The 23,176-nt window shown below is 40.2% G+C and overlaps 1 protein-coding gene across 4 annotated transcripts in view; it reads left to right on the plus strand.

The window, feature by feature from the left end:
• The window catches only part of ANO4 (anoctamin 4), a 406,193-nt gene that overhangs the window by 74,670 nt on the left and 308,347 nt on the right, over nucleotides 1–23,176 (plus strand). The window contains exon 1 of one of the 4 annotated variants that reach the window (XM_021922817.2): nucleotides 8,087–11,703. The exons of 2 other annotated variants lie outside the window; for them this stretch is intronic. The gene's annotated coding sequence lies outside the window, so the exon portion shown is untranslated. Of the gene's footprint in view, nucleotides 1–8,086; nucleotides 11,704–23,176 lie in introns of those variants that run through there. One more of the 4 variants, XM_017946141.3, reaches the window with a different exon arrangement.

A 23,176-nucleotide genomic window follows, 5' to 3' on the forward strand; every position in this document is an offset into this window, starting at 1 on the left:
TGATGACAACAGTGACAATAACTATGCCTACTAACATACCCTTTTATAGTTTGTAAAGTTCTTTATCATACAGCACCTCATTTTTAGCTCAGAAAAGTTCTCAAAGATAAGCAGGACAAGTTTTATGCTTCTCATTTAGGTTAAGAGATTGCCTGAGGTGACACAGGCCACAGAGCTGGGACTTGGCTGTTGTGATTCTAATCCAGCGCTCTTTCCTTAAACTGTAGAAATTCCTGGTTGAAGGAGGAGATGTATATGGTTCATAAGCTTGTAGGCATGAAAGATAGATCATTCTTCGTGTTCTTATTGAGCTCCTATTGTGTGTCAGACACAGGAAATATCAGAGGATCCCACTTAAATAGGTTAAAAGGTACTAATTTAGCACAGTGTTATCTACTATTAGTATTTGATAAAAAGACTAGAAAAAACACTGTGGAAACACAGAGGAAGAAGCGATGAAGTAAGTCACTTTGGGGAATTTGAGGATGGACTCACCATGAAGATGACATTGAACTGGGCCTTGAAGGATGAATGGTAGTGGTGGGGAGGGATTCTCCAGGGAGAGAAGCAGGAAGGTTATTCTAGGAAAAAAGGATTATGGCAATCGAAGAATACAGTGTCTGTGGGGCATAGCAACAGGTGTAACCAGGGCATGAGACATATAGGAAGTAATGGTGAGAAATTTTTTATTTATTTATTTATTTATTTATTTATTTATTTATTATTATTATACTTTAAGTTGTAGGGTACATGTGCATAACATGCAGGTTTGTTACATATGTATACTTGTGCCATGTTGGTCTGCTGCACCCATCAACTCGTCATTTACATCAGGTATAACTCCCAATGCAATCCCTCCCCCCTCCCCCCTCCCCATGATAGGCCCCGGTGTGTGATGTTCCCCTTCCTGAGTCCAAGTGATCTCATTGTTCAGTTCCCACCTATGAGTGAGAACATGCGGTGTTTGGTTTTCTGTTCTTGTGATAGTTTGCTAAGAATGATGGTTTCCAGCTGCATCCATGTCCCTACAAAGGACGCAAACTCATCCTTTTTTATGGCTGCATAGTATTCCATGGTGTATATGTGCCACATTTTCTTAATCCAATCTGTCACTGATGGACATTTGGGTTGATTCCAAGTCTTTGCTATTGTGAATAGTGCTGCAATAAACATACGTGTGCATGTGTCTTTATAGCAGCATAATTTATAATCCTTTGGGTATATCCCCAGTAATGGGATGGCTGGGTCATATGGTACATCTAGTTCTAGATCCTTGAGGAATCGCCATACTGTTTTCCATAATGGTTGAACTAGTTTACAATCCCACCAACAGTGTAAAAGTGTTCCTATTTCTCCACATCCTCTCCAGCACCTGTTGTTTCCTGACTTTTTAATGATCGCCATTCTAACTGGTGTGAGATGGTATCTCATTGTGGTTTTGATTTGCATTTCTCTGATGGCCAGTGATGATGAGCATTTTTTCATGTGTCTGTTGGCTGTATGAATGTCTTCTTTTGAGAAATGTCTGTTCATATCCTTTGCCCACTTTTTGATGGGGTTGTTTGTTTTTTTCTTGTAAATTTGTTGGAGTTCTTTGTAGGTTCTGGATATTAGCCCTTTGTCAGATGAGTAGATTGCAAAAATTTTCTCCCATTCTGTAGGTTGCCTGTTCACTCTGATGGTAGTTTCTTTTGCTGTGCAGAAGCTCTTTAGTTTAATTAGATCCCATTTGTCAATTTTAGCTTTTGCTGCCGTTGCTTTTGGTGTTTTAGACATGAAGTCTTTGCCCATGCCTATGTCCTGAATGGTACTACCTAGGTTTTCCTCTAGGATTTTTATGGTATTAGGTCTAACATTTAAGTCTCTAATCCATCTTGAATTAATTTTCGTATAAGGAGTAAGGAAAGGATCCAGTTTCAGCTTTCTACTTATGGCTAGCCAATTTTCCCAGCACCATTTATTAAATAGGGAATCCTTTCCCCATTTCTTGTTTCTCTCAGGTTTGTCAAAGATCAGATGGCTGTAGATGTGTGGTATTATTTCTGAGGACTCTGTTCTGTTCCATTGGTCTATATCTCTGTTTTGGTACCAGTACCATGCTGTTTTGGTTACTGTAGCCTTGTAGTATAGTTTGAAGTCAGGTAGCGTGATGCCTCCAGCTTTGTTCTTTTGACTTAGGATTGTCTTGGAGATGCGGGCTCTTTTTTGGTTCCATATGAACTTTAAAGCAGTTTTTTCCAATTCTGTGAAGAAAGTCATTGGTAGCTTGATGGGAATGGCATTGAATCTATAAATTACCTTGGGCAGTATGGCCATTTTCACGATATTGATTCTTCCTATCCATGAGCATGGTATGTTCTTCCATTTGTTTGTGTCCTCTTTTATTTCACTGAGCAGTGGTTTGTAGTTCTCCTTGAAGAGGTCCTTTACATCCCTTGTAAGTTGGATTCCTAGGTATTTTATTCTCTTTGAAGCAATTGTGAATGGAAGTTCATTCATGATTTGGCTCTGTGTTTGTCTGTTATTGGTGTATAAGAATGCTTGTGATTTTTGCACATTAATTTTGTATCCTGAGACTTTGCTGAAGTTGCTTATCAGCTTAAGGAGATTTTGGGCTGAGACAATGGGGTTTTCTAAATATACAATCATGTCATCTGCAAACAGGGACAATTTGACTTCTTCTTTTCCTAACTGAATACCCCTGATTTCTTTCTCTTGCCTAATTGCCCTAGCCAGAACTTCCAACACTATGTTGAATAGGAGTGGTGAGAGAGGGCATCCCTGTCTTGTGCCAGTTTTCAAAGGGAATTTTTCCAGTTTTTGCCCATTCAGTATGATATTGGCTGTGGGTTTGTCATAAATAGCTCTTATTATTTTGAGGTACGTTCCATCAATACCGAATTTATTGAGCGTTTTTAGCATGAAGGGCTGTTGAATTTTGTCAAAAGCCTTTTCTGCATCTATTGAGATAATCATGTGGTTCTTGTCTTTGGTTCTGTTTATATGCTGGATTATGTTTATTGATTTGCGAATGTTGAACCAGCCTTGCATCCCAGGGATGAAGCCCACTTGATCATGGTGGATAAGCTTTTTGATGTGTTGTTGAATCCGGTTTGCCAGTATTTTATTGAGGATTTTTGCATCGATGTTCATCAGGGATATTGGTCTAAAATTCTCTTTTTTTGTTGTATCTCTGCCAGGCTTTGGTATCAGGATGATGTTGGCCTCATAAAATGAGTTAGGGAGGATTCCCTCTTTTTCTATTGATTGGAAGAGTTTCAGAAGGAATGGTACCAACTCCTCCTTATACCTCTGGTAGAATTCAGCTGTGAATCCATCTGGTCCTGGACTTTTTTTGGTTGGTAGGCTATTAATTATTGCCTCAATTTCAGAGCCTACTATTGGTCTATTCAGGGATTCAACTTCTTCCTGGTTTAGTCTTGGAAGAGTGTAAGTGTCCAGGAAATTATCCATTTCTTCTAGGTTTTCCAGTTTATTTGCGTAGAGGTGTTTATAGTATTCTCTGATGGTAGTTTGTATTTCTGTGGGGTCGGTGGTGATATCCCCTTTATCATTTTTAATTGCGTCGATTTGATTCTTCTCTCTTTTCTTCTTTATTAGTCTTGCTAGTGGTCTGTCAATTTTGTTGATCTTTTCAAAAAACCAACTCCTGGATTCATTGATTTTTTGGAGGGTTTTTTGTGTCTCTATCTCCTTCAGTTCTGCTCTGATCTTAGTTATCTCTTGCCTTCTGCTAGCTTTGGAATGTGTTTGCTCTTGCTTCTCTAGTTCTTTTAATTGCGATGTTAGAGTGTCAATTTTTGATCTTTCCTGCTTTCTCTTGTGGGCATTTAGTGCTATAAATTTCCCTCTGCACACTGCTTTAAATGTGTCCCAGAGATTCTGGTATGTTGTATCTTTGTTCTCATTGGTTTCAAAGAACATCTTTATTTCTGCCTTCATTTCGTGATGTACCCAGTAGTCATTCAGGAGCAGGTTGTTCAGTTTCCATGTAGTTGAGCGGTTTTGATTGAGTTTCTTAGTCCTGAGTTCTAGTTTGATTGCACTGTGGTCTGAGAGACAGTTTGTTATAATTTCTGTTCTTGTACATTTGCTGAGGAGTGCTTTACTTCCAATTATATGGTCAATTTTGGAGTAAGTACGATGTGGTGCTGAGAAGAATGTATATTCTGTTGATTTGGGGTGGAGAGTTCTATAGATGTCTATTAGGTCTGCTTGCTGCAGAGATGAGTTCAATTCCTGGATATCCTTGTTAACTTTCTGTCTTGTTGATCTGTCTAATGTTGACAGTGGAGTGTTGAAGTCTCCCATTATTATTGTATGGGAGTCTAAGTCTCTTTGTAAGTCTCTAAGGACTTGCTTTATGAATCTGGGTGCTCCTGTATTGGGTGCATATATATTTAGGATAGTTAGCTCTTCCTGTTGAATTGATCCCTTGACCATTATGTAATGGCCTTCTTTGTCTCTTTTGATCTTTGATGGTTTAAAGTCTGTTTTATCAGAGACTAGGATTGCAACCCCTGCTTTTTTTTGTTCTCCATTTGCTTGGTAAATCTTCCTCCATCCCTTTATTTTGAGCCTATGTATGTCACTGCGTGTGAGATGGGTCTCCTGAATACAGCAGACTGATGGGTCTTGACTCTTTATCCAGTTTGCCAGTCTGTGTCTTTTCATTGGAGCATTTAGTCCATTTACATTTAAGGTTAAGATTGTTATGTGTGAACTTGATCCTGCCATTATGATATTAACTGGTTATTTTGCTCGTTAGTTGATGCAGTTTCTTCCTAGCCTCGATGGTCTTTACATTTTGGCATGTTTTTGCAATGGCTGGTACCGGTTGTTCCTTTCCATGTTGAGTGCTTCCTTCAGGGTCTCTTGTAAGGCAGGCCTGGTGGTGACAAAATCTCTAAGCATTTGCTTATCTGTAAAGGATTTTATTTCTCCTTCACTTATGAAACTTAGTTTGGCTGGATATGAAATTCTGGGTTTAAAATTCTTTTCTTTAAGAATGTTGAATATTGGCCCCCACTCTCTTCTGGCTTGGAGAGTTTCTGCCGAGAGATCTGCTGTGAGTCTGATGGGCTTCCCTTTGTGGGTAACCCGACCTTTCTCTCTGGCTGCCCTTAAGATTTTTTCCTTCATTTCAACTTTGGTGAATCTGGCAATTATGTGTCTTGGAGTTGCTCTTCTCGAGGAGTATCTTTGTGGCGTTCTCTGTATTTCCTGGATTTGAATGTTGGCCTGCCCTACTAGGTTGGGGAAGTTCTCCTGGATGATATCCTGAAGAGTGTTTTCCAACTTGGTTCCATTTTCCCCCTCACTTTCAGGCACCCCAATCAGACGTAGATTTGGTCTTTTTACATAATCCCATACTTCTTGCAGGCTTTGTTCATTTCTTTTTCTTCTTTTTTCTTTTGGTTTCTCTTCTCGCTTCATTTCATTCATTTGATCCTCAATCGCTGATACTCTTTCTTCCAGTTGATCGAGTCGGTTACTGAAGCTTGTGCATTTGTCACGTATTTCTCGTGTCATGGTTTTCATCTCTTTCATTTCGTTTATTACCTTCTCTGCATTAATTAGTCTAGCCGTCAATTCTTCCACTTTTTTTTCAAGATTTTTAGTTTCTTTGCGCTGGGTACGTAATTCCTCCTTTAGCTCTGAGAAATTTGATGGACTGAACCCTTCTTCTCTCATCTCGTCAAAGTCATTCTCCGTCCAGCTTTGATCCGTTGCTGGCGATGAGCTGTGCTCCTTTGCCGGGGGAGATGTGCTCTTATTTTTTGAATTTCCAGCTTTTCTGCCCTGCTTTTTCCCCATCTTTGTGGTTTTATCTGCCTCTGGTCTTTGATGATGGTGATGTACTGATGGGGTTTTGGTGTAGGTGTCCTTCCTGTTTGATAGTTTTCCTTCTAACAGTCAGGACCCTCAGCTGTAGGTCTGTTGGAGATTGCTTGAGGTCCACTCCTGACCCTGTTTGCCTGGGTATCAGCAGCAGAGGCTGCAGAAGATAGAATATTTCTGAACAGCGAGTGTACCTGTCTGATTCTTGCTTTGGAAGCTTCCTCTCAGGGGTGTACTCCACCCTGTGAGGTGTGGGGTGTCAGACTGCCCCTAGTGGGGGATGTCTCCCAGTTAGGCTACTCAGGGGTCAGGGACCCACTTGAGCAGGCAGTCTGTCCGTTCTCAGATCTCAGCCTCCGTGTTGGGAGATCCACTGCTCTCTTCAAAGCTGTCAGACAGAGTCGTTTGCGTCTGCAGAGGTTTCTGCTGCTTTGTTGTTGTTGTTGTTGTTGTGTAGCTGTGCCCTGTCCCCAGAGGTGGAGTCTACAGAGACAGGCAGGTTTCCTTGAGCTGCTGTGAGCTCCACCCAGTTGGATCTTCCCAGCAGCTTTGTTTACCTACTTAAGCCTCAGCAATGGCGGGCGCCCCTCCCCCAGCCTGGCTGCTGCCTTGCCGGTAGATCACAGACTGCTGTGCTAGCAATGAGGGAGGCTCCGTGGGCGTGGGACCCTCCCGGCCAGGTGTGGGATATGATCTCCTGGTGTGCCTGTTTGCTTAAAGCGCAATATTGGGGTGGGAGTTACCCGATTTTCCAGGTGTTGTGTGTCTCAGTTCCCCTGGCTAGGAAAAGGGATTCCCTTCCCCCTTGCGCTTCCCAGGTGAGGCGATGCCTCGCCCTGCTTCAGCTCTCGCTGGTCGGGCGGCAGCAGCTGACCAGCACCGATCGTCCGGCACTCCCCAGTGAGATGAACCCAGTACCTCAGTTGAAAATGCAGAAATCACCGGTCTTCTGTGTCGCTGGCGCTGGGAGTTGGAGACTGGAGCTGTTCCTATTCGGCCATCTTAATGGTGAGAAATTATGCTGGAAATGTAGACTGAAGTCAAATTGCAGAGGGCTTTGAATGTCAAATACTGTATTTGGCCTGATCATCCCAGACCTGTTGGCAAGGGAATGGCATGATTATGTTTGTTGTATTTTAGAAAGAAAATGCCAATGGCTAAGGTAGGTCGGATTGGAACCAAGGAGAGTTTAGAAGCCATTATAATAGTTGAGGAGAAAGAATTGGTTGCAGCCCCTAATTCTGTGTTGAGGAGAAGTATAGAGGTAACATTGGCAAGATTTGAGGACTGATTGGATGTGGAGACAGTCTAGTTGGATTTTAAATGCACACGCTAATTTTCTAACATTGGTGCACACACACATACTTCTTATTTTGGCTTCACCAGACTCAGCCTAATTCTCCCTGACTATTTAAGTCAGCCACTGATTTATTTTTCTATCTTCAGAAAAAAAAGAAAAAATTATAGGTCTGTGATCTTATGGATTCTTTCTGTATGATTTGATTTTGATGATCCCGTAGGATTCTTCGGGCTAAGGAATACTGACTGTGCAAACAAATTTTTGAAGACTTGGATACTCTGATTATATCTATGTGCTGCAGATACCTGCTATTTGGAATGGTTGTTGCTACTTGAAAGCCCACCTACTAAGCACTTTGGGGAAATTATTCCCAACCAGTGACCTCTGTTAGGGAAACATTAGCAGTTCAACCTATCCTCTCTCCATTTCAGGTCTCCTGCTGAATGCTGAAGGATAATTAGGATTTTAGAATGTAGTAAGGGACCATACTTTAATGTGTGTGTCAGTCCTATACTTTTCTAGAATATTCTTTCCCTCTATAGTATTATTCTGGTAATTAAGGACTACTCCTCTTGGCCTTAAAATGTAATTGGAGGCTGGGTGCGGTGGTTCATGCCTGTAATCCTAGCACTTTGGGAGGCTGAGGCAGGCGGATTGCCTGAGCTCAGAAGTTCAAGACTAGCCTGGGCAGCACGGTGAAACCCTGTCTCTACTAAAATACAGAAAATTAGCCAGGCGTGGTGGCGTGCAGCTGTGGTCCCGCTGGGTTTGGTGATGTGCACCTGTGGTCCCAGCTACTTGAGAGGCTGAGGCAGGAGAATAGTTTAAACCCGGGAGGCAGAGGTTGCAGTGAACTGAGATCACACTACTGCACTCCAACCTGGATGACAGAGTGAGACTCTGTCTCAGAAAAAAAAAAAAAAGTAATTGTAGGGTCAGAGTTGAGAAACATAAATCAACAAATACAAATTATTTTCTCTTTAATTTGTAAGCATTAGGAATTCATTTTTTGAATTCCAAATTCAAAAATTCATAAAAGGTTTACATTTAATCTCTGAGGTAAAAGAGTTTCTGCTTTAGCTTGAACTTGTGTCATTCCCACCTCATCCAAATTCATGTAACATGGTGGGAAGGGTCCCCTAAGTCCTATACATTTAACCTAAAAGCATTCTTGGGGGACCCCCTCCTATGTTCAAATCAATGTCTCCATATAAAAGGAAGCTCTGAGGCTGTTCTAGTTGTTCCTACACTGTCTTTGCCACTGGGGTGAGTGCTTTCAGCCTCGCCAAGCTCCAGGCGCCCCAGTGTACATAATACTTACACTATGGGTGCTGCAAAGGCCCGGAAAGATAGGTGGAGCCATTGGAGTCAACTCTGGTACACGGTGGGGTTTAGTTATTTTAGACACTGGCTTTCAAAAGTTAGATGGAAGAGACACAGACTTTTCCTTATGCAGATTATAATTTAGTTTTCGAAACCATTAATTGGCAGAAAGTTATTTAAAAGTCCCAATTCTCATACCTCCATTAAAAGATTCTGATGCCAAAAATGGGATTATGTGGCCAATTACCCTCTTGGTGGTCTGGAAAATAGGTATGTTTTCACTTTTTATCCTTGGGCTAGTTACAGAAGGTGGAATCCACTTCCCATGAACTGTGTCTACCCTGATGTTGAAACACTGAGCTTGAAGAATCCTTGTCTTTTAGCCTTTACAAAGCCCTGTCAACAAGCTTCTGTGAAACAAAGTTCCTGAAAAAGCTATCTTTTTTCTTTTCAAATAAGTGGCAGATATAGATACATAATTCAGTTTATGTTGTAGTCAGGAAAAAGGCGTTAAATCATGCTGTTGTAGAATTTTAGCCAGATTCTTTTGGCCATTCAAATGGCTATTCAACAAATACTGATTGAGAACCTATTATATATTAAGTACTACACCAGTTCTACACCAGTGAGCAAGACACAATTGCTGATATCATCCCAAGTTAAATTGATTTGTATAAACAATATGTACATTACAAAAATTAATGTTGTTGCTATCTGAAATGGGAGGCATTTTCTGTCATTTTTTTTGAGTAGAGAGGAATAAAGAGATCAAACTAAAAATTAATGGCATTTGAGTTAATAACTGGAATGCCTATTTTTATTGATCAATTGTCATATAGATGTGCAGTTACTTAATCCACTAGATAATTTGTATTTCTGCAGTGTTATCCTTTTCATGCATCATTGTAACCCTATGTATTCAAGGTATGAACCCGTTTCATCAACAGTATTAATCTCAATTCATTTAGGAGCTTTAAATAATATTCCCTTAATAAGAATATTCTTTGATATGCTGCCCATGCTTTTGTGGTGTCAGAAGCTGTTAATGCAGATAAAAGCAAACATTCAGTTAAACAACCTTCTCATATATTAATTAGATTTCAAATTATTGGTGCGTTTATATTTCCTGAATGGCTTCGGTTATGATAAACATCTAACTAGGCTAATTCAGAGCTTTGAGGCTAAAGTCCAGCCTCATGGATTGGTTTAATCTAAAGAACATTAAAATAGTAGAACATTTTCTATCTTGGCAAGAATCATAGTGTTGAAATTTCAAGAAGAAGATTTAAATTTGTCCATGAGACTGTAAACTTCTTGAAGGCAAGGACTCATCTCTGTAGCCCTGATGCATAATTGATGTTCTTCAAATGTTTGCTGATTTGAGTTGAACTGAGGAGGATAATAAAACAGCATTTGAGACTCGAAGTCTCCCAGGTTTTCCTGATATAATTTACAACGACTTCCCTGGCAAACTACTCTTTCTTCTTCGTTTAAAAAATTTCACTTTATTATGTTCATCTTTGATGTGGAACATTTTTTATGGCCTTCTGCTGTGACTCATTTTGGTGCTGAGTTATCTGCTTCCTTGGAGCCCAGCCCTTCCTTTTAAACTGTGGTATTCAGGCTCCCCAAAGTCAGCTTGCCTGCGGGTAGAGATCATAGCAAAATGTGCAAATGATATTCCAACTTCTAGGTAAAAACAGACAACTAAAATTAAAAACTCTATATCATGTAAGTCACCTGAAGAAAAAACTCACAAAAAAACCAGAAAACAAAACCCAAGGGCATTTGTATGTTCCTGTTAACTCTTGACTGGCTAAAGGGAGTTATCTTTTCTGCAGTGATTAAAAAAAAAAGGTGACCTAAGACAATCTCCCCAACTTACAAAAAGTTCTGAAGTTTTACTGTGGAGTCCAAGTAAACTGGCATTTAACTTCAGAAGCTACATCCCTATATAATGTAATCATCACCACCAAATACAAATTAATTAATAGATATGGACAAAGTTTATAAGTTCAATATTAAAATAGAATGGGGGAAAAGGGAAATAGGAAAATTTTAGAGCCCTCCACATATCCTTCATTTGTCATCAAGAGATTTGCTCCTTTGCTTCTTCTGTTTGTATAAGTCAGAGTTTCTCAATCTTCAGTGTGCTTGTGAATTATTATTATTGTTTTTCTCAAACACATATTTTGTCTTACAGGTGATTTAAGAGCTCTAAAAGGGACATGTTAACTATCTTCAGAAACTCACCTCTAACAGTATTTCTATACCTATATTATATAAGAAAGCTAATGAAGATTGACAGTCAAATTCCTAGAGAGACCTTTGACCCTTCTCTGTCTTAAATTTTTCACTTCTGAAATAGAAAGCCAGGTCCCTGGTCATCTTACCCTGCACTTTGCGCATAAAGAAGCTTAGGTCCAAAGCGCCATTACTGTACCTCATGATGACCTCTTAGAGGCATATCAGTAGGGCTATCTGGACTATGACATGCCATCAGACATCATTTAGGGGACTTCAAGTCTGGCTTCTTGCAGAGATGCTGTGGGATGCCTCAAAAACTTCCTGCATGGCTAGTGTAACTATGGGGCTTTAGATCTTTGTTAAATACAAGCAAACATTAACAGCAGCTGTGGAGAGGATAAGTTACCAATCCTCCCAAATTTCTCTTCCAGGCAGGGGGTTGTCCTGCCACTCTCAGAACTGGCTGTCATCTGCTGCTCTCTTGTCACACTGACACGGCCCCCTGGCTGGGCTGATTGGTCGCTGGCAATAACTGATATGGAATACTGATGTTCTCTCCGGCAGTTCCTTCCACTCTAAAGAGACTCCTTTCCATCCCTCTTCTTGCCTTGCCGAGCCTAGTGCCCACCCTCCCCCGACCATGCCTCCCCTGCACCTGGGGAGGGGGAGGACCAGTCCTGGGCGTGATGCTCTGAGACGGCGGTGAAATCCACCAGGCTGCTTTCACTCCGGCTGGCTCTCGGGAGAGTCCTGTTCCAGACTTCTCAGGGTTTTTACAGCACAAACAACTGCATACGGCCCGAGGGGAGGCTGAAAAGGACTTGTGTGTGGTGGTTTTATTGCCTGTCATCACTTTGCTGGCCTCCTCCCGACTGGTGCCTGGAGGTTCACAGTGGATTTCTTTCTGCCGGAGACACCAAGGCACTGAGGAAGGATCCGTTCTCCTTCTGTTGACTCTTTCTATTTTTATGGTAAGTGCTTACATTGAATGAGCTGCTCTGCTGCTGCAGTGAACTGAACCGTTCGTTCCCCCTCTACCCAGCTAAGCTTAGTGACCTTCCTTCTGCATTTCTTCTGTTTTCATGGATCTTGTCTGGGATGATCCAGCTTCAAAAATGCCAGGGATCATTTGCCTGGAGTGTTTGTCTTTTTATCTTTCTTCCATAAACGCGAGCTCTTCTGCTGTGATACGAATATAAGTGCTCTGTCTTTGTCCTTGAAGCAGCAGCCGGGGAAATGTGTTCACGATGGTAAACTGCAGCAGTGTGCAGGGAATCTGTGGAGGATGACTGACAAATTTGGGCAGGATGAATCCTCAGTGTGCTGGGGGCACTCACTCAGAATCAGAAGGGCCGGGGGTGACCTGACCACATAGCAAACTCTTCCATCTTTCTGGGTGAAGATGAGCACACACGTGTGAGTTATGTTGAGTCTGCTGTGGGCAGCTGTGCTTTCTGCACCTGCCCGAGTGGGTCCAGGATGACCCTATATCTTGTGGGGTTTACAACTTGGGCAGAAACATTCTCAGCAGGAGGAATCCTGTGCTGGCAGACGGAGTAGACTGCATGACCTCATTGCTTCTTTTCCTTCCGAGTCTCAGGATACCCAGTTCTGCAAACCATATTTTGCAGGCTCTTCAGAGAGTGGTAGGGCAGTGATGACAGGAACATTTTTGAGTTGGCAACATAGTTTTGTCCTCCTGCTAGGAGATAAAATACTTTGAGGTTATTAGAATGGTTAAACTTTTCTAGGAGAACATAAGCAGGTTTCTGACGAAGACTATGGATGTGGCAGATTGTTTATTCCAGGGCATTACTCTTACAATAGTGCTCTAATTTTTCACCTGGTCTCCTGAGGTTTGCTGCAAAGAGCACCACAACTTCAAGTCTATTACTGGCGGCTTCTTGACGCCCAAAGGAAACCAAGAACATTTTAGTAGTTTCACTCCTGTGCACTGCAGGAGTCTCTCTTAACAGGGATTTTTTTTTTTTTTTTTTTTTGGTAGCAGGTGTGTCGAACTATTTTGATCAAAGCATCATTCCAAAGAATAGCTTCACAGTTGTAATTATGTTGTTATTTTCAAGTCTTGGACTGGAGGTGGGTTATCTTATTTGTGTAGGTTTTCCAATTCTGGTCCATTTCACTCTAGAGAGGGTTCTTGCCAAATGTAATTCAGTCTCTGATTCATAAGATACTGAACTAATACAATGATTTTTTTGATAAGTGAGGGGGTAAAACCTGGGGTGAAATTTCCGGTCTCTCCTCCTGCTGATTGGGAGTTTGGAATGTAAAGTTCCCTAACTGTCTTGCTCATTTTCACTACTTTTATGTCCACTGTTCATGTGGATTTTTCTTAAAATAGTGGTGATGACATCAGACATATGCCTTTACCCTCTTCTCTGGGTCCAAAGTAGATGCGTTTGTTGTTCTGTTTTTGTTTGTTTTCTATTTCAGTGAAGGGTTCCTTGCATGTGTAAAAGCATCCATTTAAATAAAAAGCAAGAATTTGTAGATGTTTACATGTTAGCACTGTTCAAGAGTAAAACCAGCATAGAGGTTAACAGCAAAAAAAAAAAAAAGTTCAAAACAATTTTAAAAATATTATCAGCTTGGCTTAGCTGTTCTAATACCCACTCTTCCCTACACTCGACTGTGGTTCGTGGCCATACTGTATTGTAATTTGACTGGCAGACTTCTCTGCTTCCTCTTTCATTCTTTAATGTTTAGCTGTTTACTTTCATCCATAATGGTGTGTTCTTACTTTGCTTAATCTTTTTTTCTCTTTTTCTAATTGAAAGGATTTTATATAGTGCCTGGCATCTCAACTGAAGATACTCATTAAGATGGAAAGAGTTAGAATCAGCTTGGGTGTCATGGAAATAGACTCAGTATTTCTCATTGCAGGCAATTTCAGAATCATTTAGAACATATTTCATTTTAATTAGTAGCAACTTTAGCCTTGAGAAAAAACATTATTTAGGTTTCCTTTATTTTGCTAAGCAGATTGTTTACCTATGCAATCAGAATTCTATATATATATATATATGTGCATATATATATGCACATATACAAGCATGTACACAAATGTACTGTTGTTTGTCCTGTGTCAATTGTATATACTTAAAAAAAAATTAGTTGTAGCATGCCCATTTAGAGAACAGAAGGAAAATTCCTCAGATATTGCTTTAACTGGCTTTTTTTTTTTTTTTTTTTTTTGTAAGGATTTCCCTGCTTCCTAGACCTCATTTCCAGATAATGCCTTTAAGAATTTCTTTGAATTGGGAGACTGCATTCTTCAGCATTTCCTTGTCTCACAGCATGGTGTAATGTTAATTCCTTTGCAGGGTCTCTGAAAGCAGCATAGAAAACTACTGCAGGAAAAATTGGTAAAAGCTGTACTGAGTGGAGCCTGTAGCCTCTTGGTGTGATGAAGTCACTGCAACATTTTCTATGTATTTATTTTGCTGCTATGCATTGCAACTGATTTTGCTTGCAGACTTAGCAAGTTGAAGTTATTTAAAATGGGTCTGGAAGCACCTAGATTGGTGTAGATTCAGTTACTCTTTTTTTTTTTTTTTGACACTCTTTATTACAGCTATCATCAAAACTGTGCTTTCGCTATTTCTTTTGGTGGTGGTTTAATTTGAAATTTGCAGCTTAAATTATGAACCAAGTCTCCATTTTAAAATCCTCTTGTCTTCTGCTTTCTCTCTTCTTCGCTTTTGCCATTTTGTATATGTGAACATGCCTACATGTACACAGACAAACTCAGACAGTGAAAAGTGTATGACAATTAATGAAGAGTTGATTACAGCTTTTCTTTTAGTATCCCAACTCCAAATATTCAAACTATAATCATGTAACTGAGGGAGGAAATTGTTTCTGTTAATATAAATATAACCTCATACTTCTGCAGGCATTCTTGTCATCGAAACTGTTTTCCATAGTTGATTACCAGGACCAGAAATAGAATCTATTTTGCATTTTAGTTAATGACATTCTGGATCTGTCTAGGTTGTACTGCCCTCAAACCTTGATATGTTTACTGCCTAAAAGGTCTTTGTGTTAAGAGGGGGAGTTTATGGGTGTTATAAAGTAAAATCATTTGATTATGTGATACAGCCTTTCTTTGGTAACTGAATGAACCATATCATTAGGATGTTGGCTGAATTTTTATGTTGCTTTTCCCAATATTATTAAGCCAATATAATCCCTCTTACCATCTCTTTGAGCCCCTTTTACAGAGCACAAAGAGTTAGGTGTGACTCCCACATGAGGCTTCTTAGAGGGAAGACTGTTCTTCAGCAGAGATTCAGAACTACTTCTAGCACCAGTTCTGGTGATCTACTTTAAAGGAACTTGCAATTCAATTGGCAACTCAGGAAGATTGTTTAAAATAGGAGAAATGCTTCATGAACTGTGTTGAATACTGTATTTTTGATCTGTGCCTCCCTACTAAATTCATTTAGGACTGTCGTTACGAGATCAGTTTTGCAGGGAAAAAAACATGTCCTCAGTAGCATAATAATCTATGCAGACTGTCATAAATGTTTATGTTGCAAGTTATACTTCTTAGGAGGTAGAGGGAGATGGCAGAATTTTGGAGGAGAACCAAATCACAGCCCCAAAATAATGCAAGACGAAAGGGGAACGTTCTTCCTATGTTTAGCATTTAATTCTCCAGTCAGGCTGTTTGCTCTTAAGTCTGAAGAGCAAAGAAATGCAAAAACACACAATGACAGGTTTTGTGGGCTTTTTCTCTAATAGAAATCTTTAACCCTTAATTAGGCATCTGCTGACTGACCTTTTGGTGTGTGTGAGCCAGCAGCCATTCTTATAGAAAGCAGACATAATGTAATACAGTAGGAATTCAGTTACTTACATCTTTCCTGTTGGTCCACCATGGGGGACCTCTTGTGAGTGTCAGAGAGGGAATGAGTGTCTGGAGACCATCAGAGACCACAGCCAGTCACAGAGAGATATCTTCAAGCTCCTTGGATTCCAGTTCAACCCCCACCACTAACTGGCTGTGTGACTCAGATTCTGTATCTGCTACATGAAGCTTGGACCAGATAATCTCAGAGGACTGTAACCCAGCCATTAAAAATTTTGAAGTATTAGTTCACTTCTGTTTGCTACTAGATGAATGATTGTTTCTAAGACAATTGATCCATATTAGACATTCCTCGAGGGAGTAGGCTGTACCTTCCTTTGACCCTGCAAAGCCCCTAGAACTGTGACAGTGACATGAACATCAGAGTTACTCAGAAAAGTGTGATCTTGGTACCCTTCATGAACAGGGCAAATATGTATATGATGACTATCTGCTTATCCTGGCACATTTTGGGAAGTCTCTTGTGATTATCAAAAGGGACCTTGGCCAGGCACAGTGGCTCATGCCTGTAATCCCAGAACTTTGGGAGGCTGGGGTGGGCGGATAGCGAGGTCAAAACATCGAGACCATCCTGGCCAACATGGTGAAACCCCATCTTACTAAAAATACAAAAATTAGCTGGGCATGGTGGCGTCACCTGTAATCCCAGCTACTCGGGAGGCTGAGGTAAGAGAATCACTTGAACCTGAGAGGTGGAGGTTGCAGTGAGCTGAGATTGCGCCACTGCACTCCAGCCTGGTGACAGAGCAAGACTCCGTCTCAGAAAAAAGAAAAGGGACCTTAAGGAGCAACTTACCTATCCTCTCATTCCATAGAAGTTAAGGAAGTGATGTGACTTCCCCAGGGCTGGAGACTCACACAGCACCTGGGCAGGATGACTTTAGTGCAAGGTGCATTCATTTACTCAGAACCCTGCTCCATTCCCAGTGTGGGGCCCCTTCCACGATACACAGCTGACACTGTGCCATTCATGGTTCACAAATCTGCTTTGTGGCATCTGTCTTACTGGTGTCCATTATTTCTGGGTTCATTTCATGCAGATTACGTGGCTGTACCAGTCAGAGTGAGTCATATCAAGCAAATGTTTATGGTAATTTGTTTATGCTTGTGTGGAAATGCATTTTTTATGTTGAAATTCTGCTTTTCCTATAAACATTTAAAGAATTTTACAAAAACTATGCGTAGTTTTCCCCCTTTGCTTAAACTATTTAAATGATCATTGATTTCTATAAGGAGGGGGTGATGTTAGGGAATTAATTCCTTCATCCATTCTCTCATTTACCTGTTAACTTACTGAGCACCTATTGTGTCCACCCTAATGTCAAGCAGTAGAGATCTAGTGGTGAGACAGCCAGACACGGCCACTCCTCTTGAGGAGTTCAGAGTCTACTTACACTTCATGGAGTTGGTTGTCTTTTCATTGTCAGTCAGTGTTCTATTTACTGATTCACAGTTTCTCAAAGAATCTGGTTGAAAAATAGTTTGCTTGGGCAGGTTTTTTCCCCGTGGTTATTCCATTGAGAAATTCTTTTCATAGAAGGGCACCTTTGCTGTCGTTGTGACATATATCTTCCAATTTTCCAAGACATTATTTTTAGCTTCTGATTTTGTGACCTGACTGAACAGAAGAGACAAATTAGCTAAACTTGTTTGCACTGTTGTTGTGATTCATGAAATGACAATTCATGTCTTTGATAAAACTTACCTGTTTCCTGGAATCTTAAAGTGACAGCCTGGATAGCACAGTGTCCATGGAACAAATCACAGATTAAATACCACACTCCTTGACCTTGCATATCAGGCCCATAACAGTGTACAGCCCTTGCTTCCTTGTTCTATGTCTGGTTCTGAAGTTCCCTGGAATGCTCTAGGAGTACCAAAACCATTTGCAATACTCAGAAATTTACAGTGCTCTCACTTGCCTCAGTGCCTTTGCACATGCTATTTCCTCTCCTCTCTTCAGACTACACTTTCAAAGCAGATTCGATGTCATCTCCCTTGAAAGTGTTTTGACACTTGCCATCCTTATTGACTTCTTTTGCCCAGAGCTGAGCTAGGTATACCATCTCTGTTGTTCTGTATCCCTCAGGATCTTACAGACTGTTTGTCTACTTGCCTCTGTCTCTCTCTCTCAAACACTTTTTGTTTCTTAATGGCAGGGACTATATGTTCTGTACCTCAAGTCTTGGTTTAGTGACTACTGTAGAGCAGAGCACCAATAATCCTTGAACAAACAGATGGGAATCACCATCTAAAACCTATGGTGCTGTCATTGGCAGCTACTGCTGTATGTGGAGAGTTTAATTTTTCAAACCAATGTGACTATGAATTATATACTGAGAAGGATAAAGAGATTGGCAGACATCCTGATGTAGTCCATTAGAAATTCTATTCAAAACCCCAGGAAATGTTTCTGCTTTCAAATGAGTTTCAGTAAAGTAAACAATGAAAATTTATTAAGTGCCTTCTATAAGCATAGCATTGCATTGGGTACCAAGGAATGAAAGATTTTTTTTTTAAAAAAAGCACAATTCCTGTCCTCCAGAAAGCCACAAACTAGTGAGGGTTTGTCCCATGTGTAAATGACTGGTAATGAGGCTGACTGCTATAAACAGAGACTGCATACTTGCAGATAAGGCAGGGGGTAGAAAGGGCATTCTAGAGAGAGGCACTGGCTTGAGAAGGAACTTAAAGTTATGATGGTTGTGTCAGCAATCAGGTGGCTTTGATGGAACAGGAGCTGGGGGACGGGGTGGGGGGAAGGTGGAAAATGCAAGGAAAGATGAGGAACCTTGCGTGGGGAGACGGGAGTGGCATCAGAAGCTCTAAATGCTGTTTATTATTTTTGAAAGTTGGAGGATAGTTAATAGGGTCTAGAAAATGCCAAATGGAAATTTGTTTGGAATCTCTCCTCAGGTTTAATTAAATCAAAAGTCTGTATTCCGCAGGGAAGGAGAGCAGTTGCGCAGTACATAACTGCATAACACGTTTTTTTCTCACCCATCCCTTTTGCCCTTGAGGGTACACTTTGACATTCAATGTCATCACAAGGAAACGAAGCCAGGAAGTCTAACTTAAATCAATCAGTTTAGACCTGAAGGGAGTTTAGCATTGAGATCACTGAGGTGCCTGTTAACAAACTGTCCAGTGTGTGGGAAACCCCACAGGTCTTTGGTGCTGTATTTCTACTGTAAAATTTTAGTTATTTTTTTCCTTTGACAAATAACTTTGTGTTATTTACAAGGAATACAGTTGTTTTATGAACCAGTGAGATATGTGTGAGTAAGTTTGTTTCATGTAGGTGAAAAAATGGCTTAGAAAATTCTGTCTGTAATAGATTCAGTTCATCCTCAAAATATTTGATTTCTGCTTACCTTGTCCCTCCTTTCTTTTTCCTAAAAGAATGAGTGAACATATTCTTAGGGAATGGTAAGTTGGTAGGTTTTCTGCATCTCAGAAGTAGATCTGACCAGATGACTCTCCACCTTGAAATTAATCTAAAAAGATTGAAGAATTTGGAGGAAAATCTCTAGATATATTGACCAGAGCATGAAAGCAAATAAAGTTTGCTTGTGGAGTGAGAGACGATGTGGTAGAAAAGAAGCTGCATTCATTCATTCATTTATTCATTCATTTGCTTACTCCACAAGTACTTATTGAGCACTTACTATGTTTCAGGGGCAAGAAACAATAGTGGACAAAACAGTCAACTTCCTGCCTTCACAGAGCTGACATTCTGGTCAGAGTGGAAGGAGGAGACAGACAAACACATTAGCAAATACGAAGCATATCAGATGGTGATAAGTGCTATGGAGGGGAAAAAAATGAAGAATGCTTTGGCTGCTATTATCTTCACATTTGGCTCTCTTTAAAGTTATTTAACTTATGCATTATGTTTAGGTTATTTTCTTCTCTCCACTCATTGTTTTTAGCTGCCTATTTTTATATTTACTTTCTGACAATTCTATGATAAACCACCATCTTGAGGATTTTTTTCCCTACTAGATAAAAGCAGCTTTTGAAATAATTGGAGTACTGTGAACAAAAGTTATAATGAAGCATTTAGTTTTTGAATTGATTTAAAGAAAAGTACTGTGGACATCAAAGCCCATTAGTATTTTTCTCATGAGAAAAGTTGTCAGAATTTAGAGGAACATGGGATGGAAATGGATCTCTACCTCACTTGACTCTGAGAGGAGCGGTTTGAGGTGTTCTGAGAGGATGGGAGCTTAGAGTATAGGGAACTCCAACCCCAGGAACAGAGAAATGGTGGGATCACCCACGAGCACAGCTCATTCAGAGAAGAGATGGGAGTGGATTAGAAAGTGAACATGCAAAAATTGAGCAAGGAATTTCTCTTTGGGAGGAAGGGAGGTAGGGAGGATAAAACCAGTGAGATAAATGTCAGTGAATAAACAACATTTACAGAAGCAAGGTCTGCCCAATGTAGAACATCTGCGTGAGCTGGTTAGTGGAAATGGTGCCTTGAGATAAAAATCAATATTTAGGGATTTCCCAACATTCCCATCCTATATTTTGTGGGATCTTTAATTCAGCATCAGTGTTCCATTTTACTGCAAGCAAGCCTTTAGTCAATACTTTCTACCTTGCTTCTAAAATAATTAGGATTTAAAGGAAAATGTCTCCTAGCGGTGGAGTGCCTGGGCTTTGGGGCAGACATTGTACCCATCCTTACTATGCCACTTACTCACCTTTGGACCTTGGGCAGGTTAGCTGGTCTCCTTGGGCATCATTGCCCTCGATTATAAAAATGAGATTAACTAATAACCCCTACCTCAGAGTTGTCGTGAGTGATAAGTGAAATAGTCCATGGAGAGCCCTTAGCACAGTGCCTGCAAGATGATTACATTATCTAACAATTGTTAACCTGTTATTATCATTATTTGTCTCTCTGGTGTTAGTGGTTTAGAGAAGTTCTCATATATATATATGTATTTTCCCCCTTAGCAGAGCTTTTTTTTTTTTTTTTTTCCTTCAACTTTTAAGTTCTGTGGTAATGTGCAGGATGTGCAGATTTGTTACGTAGGTAAACGTGTGCCAGGGTGGTTTGCTGCACAGATCAACCCACCACCTGGGTATTAAGCCCAACATCCATTAGCTATTCTCCCTGTTACTTTCCCTGCCCCCACTGACAGGCCCCAGTGTGTGTTGTTCCCCACAGTGTGTCCATGTGTTCTCATCATTCAGCTCACACTTATAAGTGAGAACACGTGGTGTTTGGTTTTCTGTTCCTGTGTTAGTTTGCTGAGGATAATGGCTTCCAGCTCCATTCATGTCCTTGAGAAGGACATGATCTTGTTCCTTTTTATGGCTGCATAGCATTCCATGGTGTGTGTATATATATATATATATACACCACATTTCCTTTAGCCAGTCTGTCTTTGATGGGCATTTAGGTTGGTTCCATGTCTTTGCTATTGTGAACAGTGCTGCAATGAACAAATGCATGCATGTATCTTTAAAATAAGGTGATTTATATTTGTTTGGGTATATACCCAGTAATGGGATTGGTGGGTCAAATGGTATTTCTGGTTCTAGGTCTTTGAGGAATTGCTACACTGTCTTCTGCGATGGCTGAAGTAATTTACACTCCTATCAACAATGTAAAAGCAATCCATTTTCTCCACAATTTTGCCAGCATCTGTTGTTTCTTGACTTTTTAGTAATCACCCTTCTGACTGGTGTGAGATGGTATTTCATTGTGGTTTTGATTTGCATTTATCTAATGATCAGTGATGCTGAGCTTTTTTCATTTGTTTGTTGGCTGCATGTATGTCTTCTTTTGAGAAGTGTCTGTTCATGTCCTTTGCCCACTTTTTAATGGAGTTTTTTTTTTTTTTCTTGTAAATTTGTTTAAGTTTCTTGTAGACTCTGGAGATCAGAACTTTGTCAGATCATAGATTGCAAAAATTTTCTCCCATTCTGTAGGTTGTCTATTTGCTCTGATGATAGTTTCTTTTGCTCCTCAGAAGTTATTTAGTTTAATTAGATCCCATTTGTCAGTTTTTGCTTTCATTGCAATTGCTTTTGGCATTTTCATATGAAGTCTTTGCCCATGCCTGTGTCCTGAATGGTATTGCCTACGTTTTCTTCTAGGGTTTTTATAGTTTTTGGTTTTACGTTTAAGTCTTTAATCTATCTTGAGTTAATTTTCATATAAGATGTAAGGAAGGAGTCCAGTTTCAATTTTCTGCATATGGCTAGTCAGTTCTCCCAACACGATTTATTAAATAGGGTATTCTTTCCCCATTGCTTTTGTTTGTCAGGTTTTTTCAAAGATCGGATGGTTGTAGGGGTGTGGTCTTATTTCTGAGTTATCTACTCTGTTCCATTTGTCTGTGTGTCTGTTTTTGTACCAGTACCATCCTGTTTTGGTTACTGTAGCCTTGTAGTATAGTTTGAAGTCAGGTAGCGTGATGCCTCCAGTTTTATTCTTTTTGCTTAGGATTGTCTTGGCTATTCGGGGTTTTTTTTTGGTTCCATATGAATTTAAAAAGTTTTTTCTAATTTTGTGAAGAATGTCAACGGTGGTTTAATGGGAATAGTATTGAATCCATAATTTACTTTGGGCAGTATTGCCATTTTCATAATATTGGTTCTTCCTATCCATGAGCACGAGCATTGATTTTCCTAACTGTTTGTTTGTTTCCTCTCTTATTTCCTTGAGCAGTGGCTTGTAGTTCTCCCTGAAGAGGTCCTTCACTTCCCTTGCTAGCTCTATTCCTAGGTATTTTATTCTCTTTGTAGCAATCTCTTCTTCCTGTTTGTGATTAATGATTTTAGGATAAATCTTTTTGGAGGGGTCTCACTTTATTTTTAATTCAGTCTCATAGATAGTTTTTATAATTTGGAATTTACTAAATTGTAAGTCTGTATCACAGAACCTAAACAGTGGAATTGGAGGGCCATGTGGCCACAAAGTCCCTGGGAGGAGGACCCACTAGTCACAGTAAGTGACATTGTGGCAGGAAAAGAGAAATGTAAAGTGGAGGAGAAAAGGAGCAAGCTAACAGCAAATATGATCAATGTTCTTCTTCTCTGTTGACATTCAGGAGGGTTTAGGGATGAAGGCTCCTTAGGTGGTATGTAGTGTAGACAGGCTACAGCTTGCAGTTTCCTGGAGGAGAGTGTGATTTGTGTAAACAGGGACAGGAGGCTAAGGAAGAATAGTTAGGTGCCAGTAAGTTTCTAGGAAAATATTCTAAAAGTGGAATGCTTGGGTCACAGGGTATGTGAGTTTAAAAATTCTGATGGCTCTTACTGAATCACCATTAACAGAAGTGTGCCAGTTTACACTCCCATCAGTAATGAATGAGAATGCCTGTTTCCTCACACCTATGCCCACTAGCAAACATTTTGATCTTTGCTAATCTGCTGGGTGAAAAGTAGCATCTTATAGTTTAATTTGAGCATCTTTTCGTGTGTTTATTTTTAGGAGCTGTTTTTTTTTTTTTTTTTTTTTTTTTTTGACAGTCTCGCTCTGTCGCCCAGGCTGGAGTGCAATGACATGATCTCAGCTCACTGCAACC

The sequence above is a fragment of the Papio anubis genome, chromosome 9, assembly GCF_008728515.1.
Source record: "Papio anubis isolate 15944 chromosome 9, Panubis1.0, whole genome shotgun sequence".
Classification (NCBI taxonomy): domain Eukaryota; kingdom Metazoa; phylum Chordata; class Mammalia; order Primates; family Cercopithecidae; genus Papio; species Papio anubis.